Below are 22,487 nucleotides of genomic sequence, written 5' to 3' on the forward strand. Positions count from 1 at the left end.
GACATTTAAATTGTATCCTTTGTATCCTTAGAATATATACCCTAAAATGTAACTGAGTACAGTAACGAATGCTAAATTGCCGTACCTGTAATACAAGGTACTTTCAATATACCTAAGTAGAAATGCTCGGTTCAGATTTTATGATTTATTCTCAGTTATAACGTATATAATATTTGGTCGCTTCCATTTCTCATGTTGGTTCGGAAACTTTACCTTGAGCTCCGTTGCCAATCTAAATTAGTATATTTCTTTCTGGCTCCGTCATTGGTTGTCTATGATAAGAATTTAAAGTCTTGTCTCAGCTCTTTACGTTGAAACCATTAGATCGAATTTTCTAATATCTTCTGTATACCATTTCCGTATTGTGTTGTAGTTTCTCGTATTCTATTTGGGATGTTGATTGTCACTATTAATATTCTCTTCTTTGTTTCATTAGACGGAATGTTCCTCCGAAGATACTTCTTTCTCTTTATTGTTGTAGTACTGTCTACCTCCACAACTGTATCCATCAGAATTTCTGTATCTTGTTAGCTTCTGCAATAACCTTAACTTCATCAAGTCGACAATTCCAATTGAAATATATCACGCTGCTCTTGAAGAATCTTTATTTTTAAACGTTCCTTTCATCTTACAAGATTTCTTCTTCCTATTTCCATCTTTAGACGCAGTTTAGATCTTTCTATGATCATTCCTGTGTTGAATATGTTCATAACCATTCAGTTTTGAATCCCAAATTTTCTGCTAGACATGAAGTAGTTAATTTCTCTTGTTCGTCCAATTGATGGTCACAATACTATTTTTCTATTGTCTTTTTATTTCTTGTAGAAGAAATTTACATCTTATCGACTTAGGCGAATTCTACTAAAAGATTTCCACATTCATCAAGTATACCATAGCCGAAATTTGCTATTGATTTTTCTCTTGGCTGTTGTTGCCCAACTCTGACGTTTAAGGTTCCCTTGATAATTTTTAGATAATTAAGGTATAGTTAATTCCTAGAATTCTTCCACTTCATCTCATGTTTTTGAAGCACTTGTAGTTTGTCTCCTTAGGAGAGTTTGATTACAAATCTTACTACTCTACTATTGCTCAACCATTGCTCTTTGGCTTGTCGTTTATAAGAAATCCTCGCAAGCTTCCAAATTTTGATTTTAACTTTGCTCCCCAATTCGATTACCTTGTCTTGTTTTCTCTTTACTTTGCTTATTTCGATACAGTTTATCTTCTGAAGGTCGTCTTCCATCTCCTGGAATCTTGATTCTGATTAGAGAAATCTCACATTATACTAGTAAGGATGAATATTAAATAGCAATCAACTCCCTAATTCCAGGTATTCCAGGTACCTTCTGCCTGCATGTGATTCCGAACATTGTTTTTCCCAGAGGATTAGGTTAATGGATTTTGGTCTGTCATGATTGATGAAAGAAATTGGAAGTGTTTTACTAACATCACCATTCTAGCCAATAATATTGGTCATCTCTTCTCCCTCTTGTCCTCCTATAATTACTGAACCTGTAAGGTTCACCGTGGAGAGGTAGGTTCCAGTCAGCACTACTTACAAGGGAAGAGAGGGATATTATATATCAAAGTGGAAGATGGTTTATATACCAATCGAAAGCACTAATGACGCCTATTATGAAACTGTAATAAAAAATTTCTGAATGCATATACTGTCCGAGTTATATGAATATACAGGGTGTCCGGAAAATCCGTTTCCACCCCTAGAAATCGCAAACTGTGAGACAGATTCCAAAACAGGAAAACACGTGTTTGATCATATTAAAAGTACAACGTATTAAAGCAAAAAGCTTTGTCCCAGGGCCATCTGTAGGGTCCCAGGCTGGGTTCAATACAAAAATTGTAAATGGTGAGGGAATCAAGTAGCATATCGTTGGAAACCTGTTTAGAAATGAAAGAAGACGGAACAAATATCGATCTCTAAAATTACCCTGTGCAAAATGGCGGCCGGTTAATATGTGAGCAAAAACGTCATTGTACAGTCTATGGCCACCCAAAAGAAAAAAAACTTAAACGGTGAGACAGGTGTCAAAACAGTAATACACATGTCATCATTTCAAAAGTGCAATGATTAAAAGTAAAAATATTTGTTCCAGGATACTCCGCAGGGTCCCAGACGGGGTCCTACTCAAAATTTTCAAATGGCAAGGGGTTTCAAGTAGCACATCATTTGAAAGCTGTTAATGAAAGTAGATGGAACAAGTCTGGACGCTCTACGATAACACTGGGCAAACATCTTATATTTTAGTTCCTCTTTCTCTGGTCCGGTTTTAGTTTGTTTTCATTTTAATTCTTGTACTCAACGTAAAGAAACGAAATGTCCCTAATGTGAGATTCTGTTCTTTGGGCCCAGTATGTCTATGAAATAAAGAAATATAATAAAATTAAATTAAATTAAGAAATAAAGAAAAGAAAAGAGAGAACATTTAACATCTTTGAGTAGAGAACTGACTAGTTAACATATAATGTACAATAGTGGTACGTATGTCCGTTGTCTGGATTATCAAGAATAAAATGATTCAAACAAAAACTTTTCTTGCACCAGGAACAGCGAATATGTACAAGTGTCTCAAAATGACAACAAGTGCCGATTGCAAAATGGAAAGCGAATGCGCTCGGAGAATCGAAATGAGGACGAACATTTTGACCAGCCGTCATTTTGCACACGATAATTTTAGAGTCGAGACTTGTTCCGTCTTGTTACATTTCCCAACAGGTTTCCAACGATATGCTTACTACTTGATCTCTCTTGCAATTGGAAAATTTTGAGTAGGACCCCGTCTGGGACTCTGGGGAGGACCCTGGGACAAATATTTTTGCAGCTTACATTTTAACCGGCCTTCATTTTGCACAGAGTAATTTTAGAAAGTAGATATTTGTTTCGTCATCTTTCATTTCCAAACAGGTTTCAAACGATATGCTACTTGACCCCCTTTTCATTTGCAATTTTTGAGTTGAAGCCCGCCTGGGACCCTGCGGGTGGCCCTGGAACAACATTTTTTGTTTTAATATGTTCTACTTTTAATATGATCAAACAAGTGTTTTCCTGTTTTGGCATCTGTCTCACTGTTTGCGATTTCTAGAGGTGGAAACGGATTTTCTGGACACCCTGTATATTCATGTAACTCGCACAGTATATGCATTCGGAAATTTGCTTTCAATTAGTGTATAAGCCATCTTCCACTTCGATATATAATCTCCCTCTCTTCCCTTGTTAAGGTACGAGTATAAAGGATGCTTCAGAACTATGGGGACTAACTTTTATCCGTATAAATCCATTTCCGACAATACAAGTTTCCAAAAATCATGACATAATGAACTTTAGTGTTGATTATTACCAAAATATGTACCCATTAGGGATTCGTAACCTGATATAGTCAAAAACAAACATATGAAATTTACAGTGGCAGTTCCTGTCAACTCTGGAAAATAAACATGGGCGTAAATGAGCATGAATGGAACCACTGATTACTATTATAACAAACAGTTATTCGTTTGAGATATGTTGATATCTTACATAGCTAACGCTTTAACTTCTTATTTTCCAAATGTTTTTCTTTGGATAGATCAGGTTACGAGTTTATGATGGGTACATATTTTGGCAATATCCCAGGATTGTCGAAAGCCTGTGTCTCTTGAAATATGTATTGCCGTACGTGGGTTGATAGAGACTTTTTGTATTGTTCTAATTTGTAGGATCACCTCCAGAAGTTTGTTTCTATAGTTCTGACACATATATAAGATTGCTGGTATTTGTCCAACTTCATTTTTTTAAAATTTCATTAAGTAAGATATTTTTCGATTTGGTCTTTTTATATCATGGCGCTGGAGCACACGAAGGGCTTTGACTAAGCAAGAGTTCCATGGTTAAATGTTGTACATGGTTACTTTTCGGAAAATTGGAGCTTTTGTACATGTACAATGAACAAAGTTCAATTATTTTTTATAGTTTTATGTAAACACTCAAAATCTTTAAAGGTATGTTAACGTACGAAGGACATACTGAAAATATGTTTTGTTATTTTTTTTTAAATCACAGGGAAGCTTTATTACAAAGTGTACAAATTACATTGCCACAACAAAATACAATCTTTCCTTAAATCATGACGAGGGAAGCGAGAGTAGAGGAGCAATGACGCATGCATAGAGTGCCAAAGAATAGAATAAGCGGGAAGCCGGCGTGCCTGAGCCTCTGAACTCAATCAAGTGCAATGTATGACAAAAAGACGTGTAATAGAAACGTGGTCACAAATAGAAGTACGTTCTTTCGAGCGCTATGAATGGGTGCGTGGGACTAGTGTTTCAGAGATTTAACGACACTTACAGAGCATCTATGGAGGCGACGACATATCCATCTAGTGGTTGGGCGCTCGTGTACAACGTGCAATGAAGGTAGGCAAAGTATGCAAGATGAAGACCAATCTGGGCGTTCCTCCACCTCAATAAACCTCAATAGAGTACAGGAAATGGTATTAGCCAATAAGCATGTAACCATGGCTGATGTAACATGCATATTGGATGTTGGACATCCTCAAGTCCATGACATTATTTACGATTTGTTAAGTCATTCAAAAGTGTCACCAAGGTAGGTGTCGAGAGACCTCACCTGGGAAGAAACCTCGAACACCTGATGCAGTATGAGCGCGGGGGCAATGACTTTATATTCAGAATCATCACAGTCGATAAGACCTGGCTGCACAACTTATTCCAGAGACCAGGGTCACCTCAATGACATAGAAACATCTAAGCTGATTCTTTACGAAAAAATTCAAAGTGTCGCAATCAGCGAGGGACAATTATGCTGATAGTGTTTTGGAACGTGAAGGGTATCATATTGCTTGATTTTTTTCACTGTAGTGATAGTCAATGTGGCACACTATTGCCATACACTAAACAAAATGAAATCTCCCATTCGACACAAGAGATCAGGGTTCTTGAATCTAGGGTTTTGTTCTTGGACGACAATGCAAGGCTCCACACAGCAAGAGACACTTCGGAACACATTCGTAGTATAGAATGGGAAAGATTGAATAACTCGGTGCATAGCCCCAATGTTTCCACATCAGACTTTTACCTTGTTTCTGTGTTGAAGTCAGCAAAATCGGAACATCACTTACGAAACAACGAAGAAGTGCAAGAGGCTATAAAGGAATTCCTCAAATATTTCTGCACAGTTTTTATTTTCAGGAGAATTTGTTGAAGTTGATTTCACGGTGCGACAATTGATGGTGACTATAAGACAAAAATAGCCAAAAGATTGTATTTTGTTATGACATTGTATTTTCCTGTTTGTAACAAAATTTCCCTGTGAAAGAGAATGACGAAATTTATTTTTGGAATGTGCAGTTTCGTTCATGAGTAACGAATCAAACGATTATGAACTAAAATCATGAAAAATATTCTCTAAACAAATTCCTATATTATTTGCTACATAGTGAAAGTATTTGTTAGATGTTTACATCCCCTACAAATAAACTAAGAAACGCATCTGGCTCGTGGTGTAAGTGTTAATGAATAACAAAAGAACTAGTTGTTCCTATGTCTAACATACTTTTTATTAGTTAAATCAATTAACATACCTTTTTCTTTTAGTTCAGCTACCGTAACTTCTCCATAACTGCATACACTTTCACCAAAAGGAAGGCGATATACTTTACTTCTTTTTGTCATGACAGAAATCGAGTTAATAAGAAAAGCAGGAACAACTTCTTAATGGCCACTCTGGAAAAAGTTCTCAATGTACTTGCATGCTGTTCATACCTTTCTGTAATTGATACAACATGAAATGATGAACAGGAACTTATGAAGCTACATATGAAGAAATTCTTCAAGAAAACAATAACCAATATCTTATACAAATCATTCAACAGTGTTAATTTAAGGAAGAAAATATTCCTATTATGAGTTGTATTGTCAGATAAATATTCTCTAACTATTGAAGATGATTTTTTTTTTTTTGTAATTTATGCTGCAAAACTTTACAACATTATTAACCTTTATCGAAAAAATGTGAAAAATGATACATATACTGTATTAATTGACTAATCTCATTGAACTGAACACAGTGCTACGGGTGGATATAAATTCCCGTGAGTATTTTCAAGAAAATAGAGGAAAAAGTAGTTAATTACGTATTTTGTAAACATAAAAAATTGATAATTTGTGATAAACACGCCAGTTACTAACATGATACTGATCCACTGATGTATATACTAACTAACCATTTTATTAAGACGATAGGAGAACATTATGCACAATGGTTAATGAGATATAGCATAAAATTATGATTAATAGTTAAAGTTTAATTTTTACTAAACTACTAGATAAATCTTGTCTAAAGATATGACATTTATCAAGGCATAGATCATATTGATCTTAACAAAATGTCATTCTTAAGGATCAATTCTCAAAAGTATTTTTTTTTTTTTTTAGAAAATCGAGAAAAACTAATTTTTATGGAATTAAAATGTATTAGGTTCGTTATCAGTCTGATGAAGCTTTTAGTCTTTGTTAATCTGAAATGGATCATTCATTTATTTAAGAACTATCAAGGGAAGCACGGTGGCTCACTGAAAAGCGCTTACCTCTGAGGTGTAGGGGTCGCTGGTTCGATCCCCGGCCAATTAAGTTTGTGATGGACAATATCGTGTTCATTGGTTTTTCCCTCTGTTTCCTTCTACATTTTCATTGCACCAATTCTTCCATCGTCATCATCTATTTGCCTTAATCATCCGTCTTCCTTAGTCTAACAGACATTCGTGGGACGTTAAGTAGGCAGAAACAACTGTTAATGGGGACAGTTATGACTCAGTGGGAAAGCGTTCGGTTAACGTTATTCGAGGGACGTTTGACTAAAACCGAAGTACCGTTGCTGTATACGAAAAAATATACTGTTAAGTAGTATATAGTTTGTAAGTATTTAGACTTCTCCTGACAGTGACACACATGCTTCTTCTAATAAGATCCTCTGCTGTCAGAAAGTTTCGGAAAGTGTTGCTATTTTCTCTACTAGCTTCTCATTTTAGATAATGTATATTTTAGATAATGAGGGGTGCATCCCCCTAAATCCGACCCTATATATATGGGGGACCTTTAAGGACCTGCGCCAAGGGCCTTCAACTTGGCCAGTCGGACACTGTATGGGAGAGAGAAAGGGAAACAATTCACAAAATTTAAAATTAAAATTTTATCAATGCAAAATGCGTACAGCTGAAAAAATTCATTCATAATATTAAAAGTGCCGCTTTCTTTTAAGTAAACGGGATGCAGTATCAATATTAGCTTATGGAGTTCTGACTTCGATTCGTGAAAACATTCATTTAGATATTTTTCAAGGAATTTTCGCTTTTTCGAATGTCGTTTATTGTCCCTTTGTCATTTCAGATCAGCTGAGACCTTAAAGTACAGTTTATCAGGAAATATATCACAGAAAATATATTTTACCTATATAAAAAAAAGTACATTTTCAACAGAAATAAACTTCACGGGGATACAATTTACCTTTGTATATTACTACTACTACTACTACTACTACTACTACTACTACTACTACTACTACTACTACTACAATAAATAATAATAGTAATAGTAATAGTAATAGTAATAACAATTATTATTAGTCATAAAAATTATACATAGAAGTTTGAATTCGAAAAGAACATCTTCTTTTCCAATGTAAAATGAAGCCAAGCAAAGTAGGTTTTTGAAATAATTCCACTGAGGTACTTATAATAATACCATTTAATCATTAAATTCAATAAATTCAGACAAAATATGTTAAAGAAAATATGCTAGAAAATAAAAGAAAAGGAAACTAGAAAGACAACAAGAAATAAATGGATAAAATTATTATTGGCAATACAAGAAGATAGTTCAGAATGGTCAGACAAATCCTAATGTCGCTGAGTAAAAAAACGAGTAGAAATACATAATTCTTATATATTTTCAATCGTATAGAATAAGAAGGTCCCTCACATGTTCTCTCATTCATTGCAATTTTTATCCATTGTGGCTGTATACTCTTAGCATATGCAGATTCGGCATGGGAGACCTAGGTTCGAATACCAAACTAAGCTGTAGGCTGTGGTGTAATGCTAGAATTTTTGGTAGGTATACGCTCGATCGTTTTAAAAATTAAAGCGTATATGCATGACTACTTGGCGTATACGCACCCCAATATACGCTCACTCTCGTAAATTTAAGGTGAGTATACGCTGGACTATAAAAATGTTAGGTGAATATACTCAAGTATCACCCCATTACATCCCTTGCTGTAGGTCCGAGTTTCATATAGCCTCGGTGTTTAAAAGTGCAAAATTCCAAACGAAGTCAACCAACTATACTTTTTTGTTGTTTAATTCCTTTCTGCTTCTTGCTCTCAAATTTTTAAATATATTTTTCTTTCGTTATGATTTCAATACTGGTTTCTTTTCTTTAATTATTTTTCTTTCGCTGTACCCACATTAAAGTCACTTTAAGTGTAGTAGTTTTTGAAAAGAAATTCTTAAAAGTGTATAATGGTTTAAAGCAATGTGAAATAATAACAGAAGCGAGTGCAAATAACACTGAATACCACACCTGTCTCGCGGACATTCGTGCCTCTATACTATTTTCATAAATTGTTGCGAATGATCACGGATAAGTCTCGAATACCCCCAGGCATGTATGAGTGTATCTCAATCTAAGAATTTTGGTTTTAAATTTATTTTATAGCTTCGTCGTAATTTTTATTGATAAAGTTTGTGATAACTAGCTGGTGGCTGGTCTTTTTCAGATACAATCATTTCGGATGAGGAAAAGGAACAAATGCCTTATAGATGTTTAACAATTATATTTTGTGTCTTGCCCCTTCTGAATTGTGTGATCTCATCGGTTTAGTTAAAAATTATTGGGACCGGTGAAAATAGACTATTTTACAGACCAGTTAAGAGGAGGATGTTACAAACTCGTAATTTCTGCAACATAAGGATCAATCGATCTGAAACAGTCATAAAATGTTGTTTATAGTATATCTACATGGATTTATCAGGAATTTCAATGTAAAACCTATACATATTCTTTAAAGTTAAGATCCCAAGTTTAAGTATTTCTCGTAGGCTGATAGGAATTAAACACTTACCAAGAATCAAACTTGAAGATACACGTACAATGTAAAGCTAACGTGGTATTTATTATCTCTATAAATTCAAAGAACAAAAATTCATGATACACCTAGTATATATATATATATTACCCTATTTCTCAATTTTATTGAAATAAACCGTATTAGTGCACTCAAAATAGAAAGGAAAAAAATTCCCTATTTTAAACTAAATAGGTAACTATTGACTTAATATAAATGGTTATATGTCTATCAAATCTACATATGTACTTTGGTTTCTAAGTAATGAATACTATATGGAAATTGAGAAAATTTACTCGGAGTACTGAATCATTCATTTTTGATTTTTAGTTCTGTGTAAAAAGTACTTGAATGCTCTACTTATTAAAACCAGCCTTGACGTTTATGGCTGAAAAAAACTTCTTTTCTTCAGTTAAAAAATGATAAAGCATAAGTGAAGAGAAAGACATTGAATTGAAAGTATGCAGGAGATGCAACATGTGCTTCTTCTATTATTCTTATGGGAATTAAGATCATCTACTTTGCTCCTAAATAATAAAAAAGAAGAACATTACAGATTTATCCATTGTAATGGTGAGAACATAAGAGACAGTTTTCCTCCATTACATTTTGCTGGCACGGGAGATAGCTATTACGCAATGGAGGAACAAACTGCAAGCGACTTTGTCGTTCCAGTTCTTCCGCCCTGTGAATGGGGCCATAAAATCATGTTTCAATTCATTTTTTAAATAAAATAAGAATTTATGCAACATTAAATAAATCAGGAGTGTAAAGCGCGTTTTATAATGCACTTTCTTTCTCAATTAGAAACAAAACACAATTTCTCAAGAGTTTCAACCGCAGGTAAATTGTTAAATATTGTGCTCTAAATGAGATTTGATACGAAGAAATAAAAATAAATTAGCTCTCTCAGTGTTGAGGCAAATATGTAAGCGTATATAATTGCGTATGAGTCTCAATACATGGAAACGTCTTTAAGCAGCCCATGGTTCTGACTTTAAGTGCTTAATATAATCACATATGCCATGGGTTTGTTTTGAGAGTTCGTTGGTAATAACGTACGCAATTAATGCGAGTACGTAATCCGTTTACCATAGAAAAAGAGATAATTATAGAAGTTCATTCATTTTTATTACAAAATATTCTTTAGTGGAGGAGTCAGATGAAAATTAAAAAGTGCAAAGTAGTATCAATAAATTCATGTTGCTGGTTAATGTTGGTCAATTTATCTTCATGCTAAAAATTGTGTTATAGTTTAAGTCAATTGTTATGACTTCTTAAGAGGGAGGAAGAGTGAGTATACTAGTATGGATTAAGAGATTAAATTTAGCATGAACCATAAACACTTCTCATTTTATTTTTCGGGGTCTTTATTTTTCTTTACTAGCACTTTAGTAACGATATATACGTGTTAATGTAGCTGTAAATGGAAGCTTCATTGGTATATTCAAGTTGTAATTTTTTTATATTGATAATCGGTTTCTTATGGGGTTCTCAATTATTAATATAATAAATCGATATACATATAAAAATTAAAGTGACTATGTTTATGGCTTAATAACTTGAACCACTCCACCGATCTCGATCAAAATTTCAATATAGATAAGGTTTGAGCCTTAAATGTTTTTTTCTTAATCATTTCACTTTGACGGTGCAACTTAGGGGAGGAGAGAAGGTGATATATATATATATATATATATATATATATATATATATATATATATATATATATATATATATATATATATATATATATATAATAGAAAATAACCTATATTGGTGTCGAATCCATAGTTTTCGAGGTGGTTGAGATGAACAGTGACACTTTCGATGCCATTTAAATACAAATTCAGCACCACAACTTGGGGAGGGGGAGGAAAGATATATAAAAATAATAGCCCAAGACAAAAAATATCGTCTATCAGAGGAGCGCTTCAGAATAGTAAAAAGTGACTGACTAACACATTATTAATTTTTCTTGTTTTAACATTGCAAAGCGGGTAATTGAGGCTACTTACAAATATAATAGTAGTAATAATGTAGGAAATTTATTTGCTTGAAATTCTGACTACGTTAATCATTATCGGAAGAAATAGACCTATATTTTATACGTGAAAAAAATGCATTTGATTGAATTCGGGTTTAGCGTCCCTTTCAGCTACTTTATATTTATAAAGGTAACCAAGAAAGTTCTGCCGCTTTTTGTGGAGATCTGTGTTCAATTGGCCATCACACCGTGAGTTGAATGCGAATGAAGATAAGGCGAAGGACAGTTCTTGGTGTTGGTATATACAACATACTACCTGGTTATGGTAGTTCCGTTACACCGTGAACTTGGTTAAGGACAGAGTGAACATTGTACTTCCACAGAGCGTCATAAGGGCGTGTATGCCGTATGAGTTCAAACTGGGGTTAAACACCGCTGCAACGGGGCGGAAGATTTGCCAGGCCTTTGGATAGTGTCGTGACTACTCGAACAGTGCAGCGGTGGTTTAACAAGCTTAAGGACAGTAACAAAACACTCGAAGATGCAGCATACGCCGGAAGACCAACACACGTTCAAAATGAATATTTTCATTGAGACGGACAGTGGCGAGACTTGTGAGGAACTGAGACTACAATTCAGTGTGAGTAGAAAAACCATTCGGCAGCACCCTCCATCAACTTGGGAAGCACTACAAGTTGAGTCGATGGGTCCCTCATGATTTGACTCCGGGACAGAAGGCAACGCGAGCGGACATCTGTGTTTCTTTGCTGTCTCCTCTGAGGAAGAAGCCATTTCTGGTAGAGTGTTGACATGTGATGAGAAGTGGATCCTGTAGCAAGCTCCACGGCGCCGTCATCATTGGTTAGCATCCCATGAAATGGTTTCAAAATAGTCGAAACCAGCACTGCACAAGAAGAAGGTCGTCCTGTGTGTTTGGTGCATTGCTTGTGACATCGTGCATCGGGAACTGCTACCAGTTGGTCAGAGCATCAATACTACTGTGTACTGTCAGCAGTTGAGCCGTGTTCAAGAAAAACGCGAAACTTTGTAGCTAGAACTTCTGAATCGTAATGGGGTCCTCCTGTTACAGGACAACGCTAAGCCTCACGCGGCTAGAGTGACCCGGAACACCATTCTAAGACTTGGATGGGAAATGTTATTGCATCTTCCATACTCCCAGGGCGTTGCACCGTCCGATTCCTTGGACAATCACCTAAGACGACGCCAGTTCAAATCCCTAGTAGAGATGCAAAATGTACTTGATACCTTCTTCGCTTCATGGCCCACCAAGTTCTACCGCAGTGGAATTCATGGCCTTCCAGAACGTTGACAGAAGGTTGTCAATGCTGATGGGGACTATTTTTGATCTTCCAGGTACGTCTTAGGTGTCATATCGATGTTCAAAGGCGATGGGAGAAAAAGCGACAGAACTTTCTTGGTTAACTTTATAACTTGTGGGCTTACAGCTTAAGGTCGGCTCCGAACTACATGAGATCCAGCCGGAAAACGAAACTATGACAGGTGATCGAGCAGTTTGAACGAGTCTTCTATGGATGACCCAGGGTTGTTATAGAAAGTGGCTATGTGGACGGGTGTTTCTAGTTGTACTTTCAGCAGTATTGGCGTGGTCATCTTCTTGTAGTGCGTGGTTGGAATGGTATTCGGCGTATTTGATCCCCTTCTTCAGAATGATGGCCGTTCCTTCGGCTGGTATGTCCCGGTCATGTCTGACGATGTTGTATTCTCTCAGGTGTGTTGGGTAAGTTTTTGTGAGATGTGTTTCGTTAATGATGGCGATGTCGACATCAAAGTCCTGTAGGTAAGTTAGAGTTTCATATAGTTTGGAGCGAATGCCCTGGATGTTGATGAACATTATATTTGTGGTGGCGCGATTGGGTCTGTCCTGCTTAGTTTGGTTTCTGCACATCTTGTCTTGTCGATTTTGGTACGTTGATGTAAGCGTATCCTTGGCTGGAATTTAGAATGTTGATCTTCTCATGAAATATTGCCGTTGTCGCTTTCTTGATTGAGGCGTGGAGTGTTTGTGTTTCGTTGGATTTAATCGCTAGCGCGAGTACGGCAGTTACCCATTGGATTATATTATGTGTGATCTCTTCGATGGCGTTTTTGATTGCTTCTGTGGCGTCGGCGGTTGGATGAGGTGGCTTGGGCTGCTGTTCCGTGTTTCCTTGAGCTGGTGGATGTTGGTCGTTGTTTACTGCGGTGTTCGCCTCTGGAGTCTTGTTGAAGAGCGTTTTGTTCCTGTCGTTCGGGTATATCCGTATGATGTTCTCTGGAGCTGCAGTTTTTGGCCGTTTTGGGCAGGTGTTGCTGCCTGTTTTGTTGCCATTGGTCCTGCATGTTGCGCAGAAAGGTACTGACTTTAAAAGAGAAGAAAAACACTATATTCCAGTAGTGTTAGTGTTTTTAATGAAATATTTACGAAATATTAATAATCGTTTCTTTTTTTAAGGAAATAAAACTGAGTAAACTGCTGTTATGGATTTTTCAAGAGAGATCACTTTTCCATACTGTAAGATTGTGAATTAAATATTTAAATACTAAATATGGACAAAATTGCTTATTAAGTCTTTGTTGAGAATATTTTCTCAAAAAGCCACAATAATAAATTCCCTAATGGATTTTTCTAATGAAATAACGTATTTTTAAAATGTAGGATTGTTAATGAAACATTTAGTTATGAAACATGAAAAAAATGCCTGATTCGTTTTTGAACAAACATACCTCAAGTTAAGAGTAAACTCCTTTCCGGAAATATCACATTGAAAACACGTACTTCTATTATAAGGTTGTTAAAACATAAAACAATTGTTTTGTTTTGATTTGTTTGCAAATATTGATTTGCTTTTATTTGATCAGAATACCAGTAAACTACAATTATTTTTCGCAGTAGAAAGAAAATTCACACTCAGGAGAATTTTATAAAACCTGAAATTTAAAAGTTCCGATGTCGCGATATCGGAACAATTTATTCGATATTGTCTATACCTAGACAGAACAAAAACCCTTCAAAATTCTGGGCATAAGAGGGGTTAAATGACATTTTAAATAATTTTTAAGTCCCTTTAATAACGATTCTTGTTTTTGGAAAGATATGCCCCCACGCAATTGTTTCAAGGCATGACATTGGAGTGCAAAATAGCTATCTTTTAAGCTAGTTTTACGTCTTCAAGTTGTAAATATCTAACTGATTTGACATTATGCATCAAAATGAGTTCTTTCTACTATCACTAACAGACATATTCCAAGGCATTCTGAAATAATCTATTTGGCAATTTTGTAAAAACAAACTGATTTTTCTTGATTGAAGAGAGAAGAAAAGATATGCTTTTCGCTTAATGTAAACTTTAAAGCAGCGTTTCCCAACCTTTTTTAACTTGCGGCACACTACGGGTGTTACTTGGATTCTCGCGGCACACTTATAGATATTATTATTTGTAAATATAAAACACAGTGGTATTTTTTCTGTGATTATTAATCTCCTCCTCGCAAAGAAGAAAGCTCTATCACTTGTTTTTCCTCGTGGTAAATCATTATGCTTATTTTTCATTCTAATTTTAAAATAGAAAACAATTGCAATGAAATATTGGACTCAGGTTTTTAAAAATACGCTTTCTTTTCAAAAACTGTATCCAACCTTTTACTAAGAAGGAAGATCACTAAATAACGAACGAACAAACAAATCTCTTTTACTTTTAAAACACGAATGTAGACTAGGTAATTTGTCGAGAGGATTGAATGATATTTTAAATTTTCAATTTACGAAATAGTCTGCAACAATAAAGAAGCAATAATGGTCATAACAATGATAATAAATACTTTTTTCAACATTAGAAATGCAGAACAGTAACCCGGTATGAAACTAAAAAAAAAATGTAGATTCATAGTAGAGGTTCATAGTAATGTGATATACAAATATATATTTTTCCCTACGTTTGGCAATTTGATTGCTCTAAAATCAATAATTTTGTTTCGATTCCTCGCGGCACACTAGCGGCCCATTCACGGCACACCAGTGTGCCGCGGCACACCGGTTGGGAAACGCTGCTTTAAAGAGACATGCACTGCACGCTTATCAGCTCTACCCTTAAATTCTCTCTACTCATTGAACACCACTCCACTCATTTGTCGTTTGAACACCATTCTGGCAATTTGAAGAGTGTAGGCCTACAGTTCAGCGTGGGGTATAACTCGTTTTACACTAGCAGTTATTCGTTTTTCGATTGACGACAGTAGCAGAAACAGTTTGACGTAAACAATACGTTATGATGTGGTTACCTAACTTCCTAAACTAGCTTAATATTATGATACAACTTGTAACTATTTTATCATTTCGAAGTTGATAAATAATTTAATTCAAATTCATTTTTCTGAAGTGACTTATAACCCACCCTGTGTAAGACTGCATTTTTGTCCTTATAGTCAACTTAAAACTTCGTGCTCTTAAAATACAACTGGAGCGACGAAAAACTGCAAACGACATATGTGTAGAAAAATACAATCATATATATATATATATATATATATATATATATATATATATATATATATACAATTTTGCCTTTTATTATTATTATTATTTTAAAAAAGATGCAATTTGTCTTAATTATTACGTAAATGTGTGCATGAAGGCTCACCTAATTCAGTAGAAATGCTCAGTGAGGGATTAGTGCCTGAGAAGATCTGAAGGATATGGATAAATCTCTTTCTCCCATAAATTCTATATATATATATATATATATATATATATATATATATATATATATATATATATATATATATATATATATATATAACTAACGGAACCGAATTAATTGGCATTTCACAACATGTTTCAGTTGTAGTAGTTCTTAATGACTTGTGTCGTTGCTGACAGAAATTAACGGTAATGAAGGAAAACAAGAGTGAACAGAACTTCTTTCCATTATATGCTTCTGAATTAAGTAGAATTTTCTTCCTGCAGCATGCTTACAAAATACACAGTAACATAATTAGTATTTTCGAGATATGTATTCACTGAGAGGAATTATACTAACAACTAAATAATCATAACATCAGCTAACATAAATCTTCTTTAATGAGAAAAGTATCTAAACTCACCTTACTTAGTAGTATTTTGGCGATTAATACCAAACAATCTTGAATAGTATTAAAGCCAAACCAAGTTTGTCATTAAAGTCAATTAATGCCAATCGACTGCTGGACAAAAGTCTCTCCAACTTTTCTCCAGTCATCTATGTTACTCCTTTCCTCAGAGATTCTTGATGTTCTGACACTACTTTGTACCAGGACATTTCCTATGCCTTTTATTGTCTCTTATCCAGTAAAGAATTGCTTTTGCCCATCGGTCATCACTTCTTCTTACAATATGTGCAGTCTACCTTCATTCCAAAGCCTTTGTTTTCATGATAATATATTTCACTCCTCTCATATTTCTGATCCGTGCTACTTTTCTGGGTGATTCCTAGCATACTTATTTCCTTACTTCATTGTGTATTATGCAGAGGTCTAAATCTCATTTTATTAGTGACTATGTCTTCTATGCATATGCAAAACAGGTAGAATTCATTCATTGAAATGTTTACTTTTTAAACATACTCACATTTTACTTTTCAATATGCAGCTGTTTCTTCCGAATGCACTTCAACCTAGTTTAACATCCTGTTATTTATATTTTATTTCCATATGCGTAGATCAGGTATGCATTGGTGGTATTCACTTCTTCTAATTCCTCATTTTCAGCTTCAATTCTTATTTCATTGAAGATAATTTTCGTCTCTTCTATATTTATTTGTAAATAGACTCCCTTGTTCTATTCTATGATTAATTCAAAATATAAATGCAAAGGGCGTTACCACAATTGATACTCAAGTAGACATCAGGACCTCACGACGGTCGGTAATTGGATTCCTGTTCAAAGTCGGCGATAAATCAACCCCACCGATTCATAGGAAGTTGCTTCCGGTTTATGGGAATCACACATTGAACCACACTAGTACCCAGTGTTAGTTGCGGCGGTTTAAAAAACCTTATGATCTCCTTTCGCTGGGATCAGTGTGGTGTCATTTTCATAGACTTCTTGGAACATTGCTCCTCAATTAATAAAGAGCCATTATTAATAAAGAGAATTATTGTTTGCCACTGAATAAGGTATGACGCGTTCTCCAGACCAAGAGACCGCAACAGCAGAAACAGCAGGGTAAGGTCATCAAACTATTTCATGACAATGCTAAACTTCACAAAGTCATGATGACACAGCTGAAAATTATCAAAATGGTATGGGAAGTTGTCCCTCAGCGTCCCTATAGTCCGGACCTTGCTCCATCCAATTTCTTCCTGTTTGGTCGTCTGAGGGCCCGTCTGCGATGAAAAACGTTCTAGAGCGACTAGGCCTTAATTTCTTGTGTGAAACAATGATGTAATATCAGCCAGCTGAATTTTACCAAAGTATATTCAATCCACGGAAAGAACGTTGGACAAGATGCGTCACAGGAGATAGAGGCTATATTGAGTAACATGGTCTTGTAGGCAAAGGATCGAGTATATTCACCTAAAATTTCATCATCATATTGGAACTAATAAAAATATTATAACAATCTGTGCCAAACGTATTGAACGCCCCCTGTGTATTAGAATTTTCTTTTTAAGGAAGCTTATGACTTCGCCTAATGAGTAAATAGGAGCCTTAGTTTTGGTTATACAATATTTCTACGATCTCAATGGATGAATCAAATAAATCACACAAAAAGAATGGAATCAACTAGCAATTGCTTAATTAAAAAATGGACCCCACGTTATGCATTGCGTGACGATAATTCATTTTGATCTATTTTCTATTTAGAATACATATTGCATAATACATTTTTAAGCAAGCAAATATTCGACTTTATGCTACCAATATAGCCGCACTAGTCTACGGATTCCCGTAGTCAAATAGCACTGGGCCTAATTAGTACATGGGTGAGTGTCAGCTGAAAACAAAAGGAAAAAGGAAAGAAAGAGCAGATGGTGCTGTCAGTGTGGTTTCCCCAGGCGTAGCGAGAACAATTGAGAAAATAGTTAAATGAACGATGTAACTCCCTTTGGTTAAGGGAATAAGCAATAAAGGAAATGGGACTTTCGATGTACTGAACACATATATCTATAGCTTTAAAAGTACTCAGCTGATCGACTTGAATATTCCAAAACAGGTACCAGTTAACATATCAAATCCTACCCACGTGCCTAGTGTAGCAATTGGAATTGGTATAATAAGCGACAGTGTAATTTGCAATTAATTATCCTATAAGTGAAGCACTATCGTTGATCAATGAGATAACACATGAAGATAGATTTCCTCCTTCTAATACATGCTTTCCTTAGTATGATTAGTAACTGACAAGTTTCTATGAAGAATTAGTCAATGATGTTCTTCATATACAATTTCACTTTAATCAGTTTCTGAATTAGCACTAATATTACAATGACAGTTCTCTTATTCCTTATAATATTTTCTGGTTTATTTCCAATAATTGAGAGAAAACTAACCGAATTTCACAGAAGCTGGAAGGAGAAGGATATCTGTAAAAGTCATGCTCCGCTTCTTGAAACTTCGACCTCTCTCCATCTCACCAGTGGGGATGTTTCTGTTAATTAAAGACGGAAAATGTAGGAAATGTCAATTGAAACTTTGTATTACCAAAAGAGATTTAAGGGTTACAGGTTTGAAGGTAGAGGAACTTATCTTGATGTGGCATCTAATGCAAAAGAATTTATACTTTTGTACTGACTAGAAATGAACGTTTCAAATTGGATTAATAGAATTGGTCATTCTTCTTAAAATTACAAATTTTGGATTCAAGGGAACTAATATTGTTCCATTTCTCATATTATGCATTCGCACTTTTCTCGTACCTATATTTTGTAGGCAGGATTCAATATGATATCTATTATCTAGTATTTCCTGAAGAAAATATCTTTCAATAAGTCTTCTCCTATCACTCAATACCTGTAATCCCCAAAATTGATTCCAGTATTCATAGTTACCGTACGTAAATAGTGTTCTCCATTCATTTTACAGCATAATGGTCTAATAAAATATTTTTAGACTGTCTAAATTTTGTTTGCCAATGTTGTAGGTCCTACATATACTATTCGAAATAACTGCACCAAACTTTAGTGTTGATCTTGCAAGTATCTTATATAAATATATATATAATCTGGCACTTGTAAACTCAGGCCATTGTTTGAAAATTGACTCTATTATTATTTCAGTGTCTTGAGTTGGTCATTAATATAATAGTCAAATTTCATATTTCTGTCAAATACTATGCCGAAACCTTTCATTTGTTCAGCTTTATGTAGAGCTACTCCATGAACTATGTATTTCTTCACGTATCATTGGGTTTTGTTATTATATATATATATATATATATATATATATATATATATATATATATATATATATATATATATATATATACGAGGGTTGGAACTTTAATAGTGGCAACACTGCTTTGGAGACGCTATGAAAGGAAATCAAATAGTGTCCCTCGTACCACATGTTAGTTACATAGCTACCTTACCTAAGCGCAGATGGACTCTCTCTTCCGAGTCACATGTAAGGGGAGTACAGTAGACGAGAAGAAGAGAGCCTCGTGTAGCTTGCGGTCTATGTTAAACACACACGCGTATGGGGGCGGTGTAAGGCAAGATTATTGTTGTCACAATGTTTTCTAAACAATTACAAAAGAATTGGGTAAAAATGAATGTGCCAAAAGGCACACATCACGAGAGTGTCATCAAGGTCTTCGAGATTCTTGGGGAGAACCTGCATTGCCTTACAGAACAGTAGTAAGGTGAATACAAGCTTTCAGGGAGGGACGCCGAAATGTGATAGATATGCAACTACCTGATCGTTCCGGTGTCAGTGAAGAAGACGTAAATGCTGTTACCGTGTTACCGGACATTGGTTGACGCCATACTATTCGTGAGTTAGCCAAAGATACAGGATTAGCGCATACGACTCTTCTGCAACGCATTTCGATGAAACGCTTAGATATGAGTAATATTGCATCACGATGAGTACCGACGGAAATGCAGAAATGGCTACTATACGACACTGTTCGTACTCACTTGGAACGCTCTGTACGGGAAGGAGAGGCACGCATGCCGCTGGATGTAACATGAGCCAATCGTACGAGGCACAATTGAAACGACAATCAAACAAACGAATGGCGTCATTATGGGTCACCATGGAAATCTAAAGTTCGTCAGAACTTCAGTAATGTGAAAGTTATGACGATTCTCGTGTACAACTAGTTTGATGTAATCCTAATGCATACCATTCCTGCACATCAGACCGTCAAAATGCAACATTTTTGTTCCTTTCTTGTTCCACAACTTGCCTGGAGAAAGAAGCGGCGACACTTTTTATAGAATTCACCTATCATTTTACTGGGCAAGGCTCGGGCTCATAAACCGCAGGGAGGAACTAATTTATTCGATCGATGTGTGTAGGAACTGCTGTAGCATCCACCCTTCTCCCCGGACTTAAGTCCTTATGACATTGATTTCATTCTTCTTCATGATATCCGTTTCAGAACTGCTCAAGATATTCTTCAGCCAGTGAACTGGTCCAATAGAGCAGTATAACAGGTGCTGCTACAGGTATACAATGACTTCTACCTCACTGACGATGAGTTATACACAATGCTGAAGACTACGTTGAAGGAGTATAAACCTTTGTAATATATATCTATTTTGTATCAGTTATAAATAAATATATTGTCAATGTTGAATATATTGTCAAAGTTAACACTCCTATTTAGCTTTCTCACAATTTATTTCCAGAGGAGTGGATGTCTGATGAAGACACAGTTATTGTGTTGAAATTGTTACGTGATTATATGTTTTATATATATTATCATATAGCATTGCTCAGTGTGTCGTTGTGTTTAGTTTGACAGTATGGAAAGAAGGCCTGATAGAATGTTTATTTTTAATAAGTAATTTTTACAATATCTACTAATAATATCTAAATCTTTCTGTAGTAAATAGTTATCATACTTACTATTTACTATTCTAAATAATGTTAAATAATTATAACAAAATATTTGAGTTTTTAGTTAGCATAATAATAAGTATTATTTTTGTAAACTTATTTAGTGACGTAAAATAATGAAATAAGTTAGGTTTAGTTAGATTCATTAAAAAGGATATCAAAAAATACCACTGAAAAGAATGTGGTTTTTTCTTGCTGTAAGATATGCTACAATGACATAGAATTGTTTCGTAACGAAATGATTTATGCGAGAAACATATCTGTATCAATTTATATGGGAGCATTTTTTTATTTCTTACCAGAAAGAGAATATATTTATGTCTAAAATAAAAATTAGGATTTGTTATTCCTGAGGGAGAAATTTAGATATGTGCTTCTTTTTGTTTTATGTCTCAGAAACATGAGTCATCATATTCCCTTTATTATCATCTGAGTTGTGATGAATCTATAAGATTGTGTTCCAGTTTTCAACATATGGATGAAGCAATTTATCTAACGTAATATGATTCCTTTACGCTCTCTCAAAGAGAAACAGTAAGATCAGTTCGTCTTTACTAACGTAATAATAATAATAATAATAATAATAATAATAATAATAATAATAATAATAATAATAATAATAATTATTATTATTATTATTATTATTATTATTATTATTATTATTATTATTATTATTATTATTATTATGTGTTTCGTTTGACATTGTAAAACCACGGTAGTCTTCCAAACTATCAGAATCCAGTATTAAAACTCGAAATTGTATTAGTTCTTAACACTTCCGGTTTCAGAAATCATTTTTTGGAATTCAGAATCCATATCAAGGACCACTTGTCACCTCCTATTGTAGTTTTCTCTCTGTCTGAATCAATCTTAGAACCGGGAAGACAATATTAGGATGGATGTTGTAGAAATAGGAATACAAAGTAGAAACTGGATCCAATTGACTAAGGGCACAAGTCAATGAAGAGCTTTTGTGAATACTACATTGAATGTTGGGTTCCATAGGCCATAGAGATTTCTACATTTCAGAATGTATTATCATTTTTGCACTGTAATGATCACTGTTGCAACTGGAAGCCTTAGATTTCCATCATTTCTAGTTATCGATGGACAAAGGTCAAAATGAAATTTATTCCTGGGGTGATATGAAATTTACCCAGATCAGAAAGCAATTTTTTGCTATAATTTACCATTTTCTTTTTATTTTTATGGAGACCAATTTTAAAAATAAAACTAATTTCGCTCTTAGTAGGGAGATACAGATGGATGCTGAATCGATTAAATAACACTTGTTGCTA

At 34.7% G+C, this 22,487-nt stretch overlaps 1 long non-coding RNA gene across 1 annotated transcript in view; it reads right to left on the reverse strand.

The window, feature by feature from the left end:
* The window catches only part of LOC145679744 (uncharacterized), a 37,861-nt gene that overhangs the window by 14,049 nt on the left and 1,325 nt on the right, over positions 1-22,487 (reverse strand). Inside the window, exon 2 of the long non-coding RNA XR_014130520.1 lies at positions 5,598-5,782. This is a non-coding gene — a long non-coding RNA (uncharacterized LOC145679744). The remainder of the gene's footprint in view (positions 1-5,597; positions 5,783-22,487) is intronic.

This window comes from Thermobia domestica, chromosome 2 (assembly GCF_964235325.1).
Source record: "Thermobia domestica chromosome 2, izTheDome1.hap1.1, whole genome shotgun sequence".
In the NCBI taxonomy this organism is placed as follows: Eukaryota; Metazoa; Arthropoda; class Insecta; order Zygentoma; family Lepismatidae; genus Thermobia; species Thermobia domestica.